The following is a 4,486-nucleotide window of genomic DNA, read 5'->3' as shown; positions in this document are numbered from 1 at the left end:
TTACTTTTTTGCAAAACTACTAATGGCGCACCACCTGCAGGTGCGCCATTAGTAAGCAGGCATACTAATGGCGCATTTGCTGGTGGTGCGCCATTAGTAACCTGGGACCCCAACAAGATATTTTGGACAGCCACACCTACCCACTAACTTTCCCCACTTCATTTCCTCCACCTCCTTCTCCAAACTTTCGGCTGCCTCCTCCTTCTCACCTCATTTGCACCATAGATTCATCAAAATTAAGTGGTGAAATTACCTTTTTTTTGATAGGTAAGTAAGGGGAAAGCTATCTTCATGTTGTAGATCTACTTTTTTTCTCCCTAGCTCACTCCAACAACGTGCACATGCACTTTTTGTGGCCTAGCTAGATCTATGTATGTTTATGATGTTGCATATGTTTGTGGTGTTGCATATATGTTTGTGGTGTTGCATATATGTTTGTGTTTGTAGGTACCGGTATTTGAAATGCGATAGTTGCCAATATTTTGCCGGAATATTGATTCATTTCCGTTTCGGCGAGAATTTTGGCACTATGCATTCTTTTTGGTCCTATTTTTAGGGAAGTTCATGCCAATTTTTTTCTTGGTTCTAAAATATCGTTTTGCTCTACCCCGCAGGCGACCATGGTCCGCACGATGACCGAAGGCATCGTGAATAAGTTTTTGAGCTCCGTGAAGGCCGAGATGCTTCAAAAGAACGAGATGGAGATAAGATGTCCGTGTCGAAGATGCAAGCTGAAGAGCCTTATTGCGGACCAGGATTCCGGGCAGGTGCGGGACCACCTGCTCTTGCATGGTTTCATGGATGGCTATCGGTGGCAAGGTGATGAAGATGACTATGAAGTCGTCCATGAGGGCCGGACAAGAAATGAGGAAGGGCAACAAGACAACCACCGCGGCGAGGGCGGGCGAGAAGACGAAGAATCTCCAGGACATGATCACGACGGTGATGATGTACACAGTCATCATGTAGAAGATGTCGTACATGATGATGAGGAAGATCAAGACGAAGGGCATGATCATGAAGATGAAGATGCCGGAGCAGATGACGATGGAGGCTGGGTGCAGGACCCTCATATTCAAGAGTTGCTTCGCAAGCAGACGGATAACGCAAGAGCTGCCGCCCGAGAGAAAGCCAAGCTGGATCAACTGGAGATAGACGTGGTTACTCCATTGTATGAAGGATGCAGGCCCGAGGATACCCGCATGAAAGTAACGCTCATGGCTCTGGAGATGAAGGTAAAACACAAAATGACCGACGCATGCTTCGACGAGAACATGCCATTCTGGCACGAACGTCTTCCCAAGGGGAACAAGTGCCCGACCAGTTTCGAGGAGGCGAAGAAAAGCGTGTGTCCTCTGGATTTACCGCACGTGAAATACCATGTGTGCATGAAGAATTGCATCATTTATCGGGACGAGCACGCGGAGTCTACCATATGTCCGGTGTGCGGTGTCACTCGATACAAGAAGAGGAAGAAAGCTCCTCGAAAATCGGTGTGGTACTTTCCGATCACTCCTCGTCTGTAGCGGTATTTCGCGGACCCTAAGGTAGCAAAGCTCCTGCGTTGGCACGCGGATAGGGAGGAGAAGAAGCGGGAAGATGACGGAAATGATCCGGAGATAAATAAAAAAGACAAGATGCTGAGTCACCCTAAGGATGCGAGCCAGTGGCAAGCGTTGAACTTCGAATACCCAGAATTTGGGAAGGATCCAAGGAACATCGTGCTGGGCGCGAGCACCGATGGAGTCAATCCGTTTGGCAGCCAGAGAAGCACACATAGCACCTGGCCTGTGTTTGTGTGGATGTACAACCTTCCCCCTGGTTGTGCATGAAGAGGAAGTACATTCACATGAGTATGCTAATTGAAGGGCCGAAACAACCAGGGAACGACATCAATCTGTATCTAGGGCTGCTGAAGGAGGAGCTAGACACGCTGTGGAAAACGCTAGCCAATACGTGGGACGCCGCAGAGAAAGAATATTTCCCTATGAGAGCCGCACTGCTCACGACGGTACACGACTATCTCGGTTACGGATATCTCGCGGGGCAGGTAGTCCACGGATTTTCTGGATGCGTAAGGTGCATGGATGACACAATGTATCGCCAGCTAGATAGAGATCCCGGGTCTTCGAAAACCGTGTTCATGGGACATCGAAGGTGGCTTCGCGACGATGACCCGTGGAGGAAACGCAAGGATCTGTTCGATGGTGAAACCAAACCCCGAAAACGCCCGTGTACGAGGAGCGGCGAGGAAATAGACGAGCTGTTGAAAAATTGGAAAGACTGCCCACTGCCGAGAAAGAAGCAAAAGGCGCTAGAGCCGGGAAAGAAGCGAAAGGCACCAGAGCCGCTGCTGAAGGTATGGAAAACGGGGTCTGTTTTCTGGGACTTGTCGTAGTGGAAGATCCACCGTGTGCCTCACAGCCTTGATGTCATGCATATCACGAAGAACGTGTGCGAGAGTCTGCTTGGTACCCTGCTCAACATGCCAGAGAGGACCAAAGATGGGCCGAAAGCAAGGGCAGACTTGAAATCAATGGGCATCAGGCAGGAGCTTCACGCTAATGATGATGATGATGATGATGATGATGATGATGATGAGGTGAAGCAGGACACAGAAAGTCGTCGCAAAGGCAAAAAGGCCAAGAAGACCGGAAATGACTACCCTCCCGCGTGCTTCACTCTAAGTCAGGAGGAGATCGAGCAGTTTTTCACCTGCCTCCTAGGAGTAAATCTTCCTTACGGTTACGCGAGGAAGATAAGCAGATACCTAGACCCAGCGAAGCAGAAGTTCAGCGGGATGAAGTCTCACGACTGTCACGTGCTGATGACGCAGATACTTCCAGTTGCAATCCGTGGGATCATGGACGCGCACGTCCGTGAAATGCTATTTGGCCTATGCAACTTTTTTGACGTCATTTCTCGGAAGTCGATTGGCGTGAGGCAACTCAGAAGGCTACAGGAAGAGATCGTGGTGATACTATGCAAGCTTGAGATGTACTTCCCGCCCGCATTCTTCGATGTTATGGTGCATCTGCTGGTCCATATCGTGGAGGATATCATCCAACTCGGGCCGACGTTCCTGCATAGCATGATGCCGTTTGAAAGGATGAATGGTGTCATCAAAGGATACGTTTGCAACATGTCACGTCCAGAGGGAAGTATAGCCAGGGGCTTTCTGACCGAAGAGTGCATCTCCTACTGCACGAATTATCTAGACATCGAGAACCCCGTTGGTCTGCCCGTCAACAGGCACCTCGGCAGGCTCGCTGGATGGGGTCACCGTGAGGGTCGCCGCGAAATGCATGTCGACTTCGATGGTCGACTCGCCGACTTTGAAAGAGCAAACCTAGTCCTGCTACAACACATAGATGTGGTCGATCCTTGGGTGGTAGAGCACAAAACCTTTATTGAGAAGACGTACAATGACCGAGGCCAACAGAGGACGGACGGACATATAATCAAAGAGCACAACTCATGTTTCACGCGTTGGTTCAAGCAGAAGCTTCTGTCGTACCCTTTACATGAGGATTCTTCCGCGGAAGAACAACTCATATTCGCCTTGTCACAGGGCGCCGAGCACAACCTACTGACCTATGAGGCATATGATATCAACGGCTACACATTCTACACCGAGAACAAGGACATGAAGAGCGATGGTTATCAGAACTCCGGGGTAACGATGGAATCCTACACCAGTAACGACAAGGACAGATACTACGGAAGGATCGAGGAGATCTGGGAGCTGAGCTACGCTGGAGAGAAGGTCCTGATGTTCCGTGTCAGATGGGCCAAGAGCGTCCTAAAATAAGACCGGTATTTCACCACCATGGTTATACCCGAAGCCAAATCCAAGACCGCGGGCGCAAACGTCACCGCGAAAAATGAGCCATGGGTACTGGCTTCCCAAGTGGACCAATGCTTCTTCATTACCGACCCGCCAAAGCCCAGTCGTGTTGTCGTGAGGAGAGGCAAAAGGAAGATCATCGGAATGGATGGAGTAGCCAATGAGCAAGACTTCGACAAGTCGGCGACCCGAAGATCGAACATGATGACGACGATGAAGTAGCAACACACACCACAAGAAGAAGCAGGACCACCCTACCTAAAGGACGTCCGTTCCACAGAAGAACTCCATTTGCGAAAAAGAAGGGCAAGAAGATTATGAACAGATAGCTAGCTAAGATCGATTGTATTTAAATCGTAGTCTTCATTTCTCGGGCACTTTTTGATATCATGAATATTTTTAAATTTCATGGGCACTTTTTGAATTCATGAATATTTTTTCAAATTTGATGATATTTTTTCATATTCAATATGAAAAAAATATTGAATATTCATGAGGACACTCGATCTTGATCCCCCTCCATCTCGATCGCTATCCCCCCTCGCCAGATCCCCCTTGCCGCCGAGCACCCCCGCACCCTCCCCTGCTCCACCGCCGCCGACGAACCACCGCACCCTCCCCCGCTCCACCGCCGCCGAG

The sequence above is a fragment of the Triticum aestivum genome, chromosome 3B (genome assembly GCF_018294505.1).
Source record: "Triticum aestivum cultivar Chinese Spring chromosome 3B, IWGSC CS RefSeq v2.1, whole genome shotgun sequence".
NCBI lineage: Eukaryota > Viridiplantae > Streptophyta > Magnoliopsida > Poales > Poaceae > Triticum > Triticum aestivum.
Note: the sequence above shows the minus strand (reverse complement) of the source record.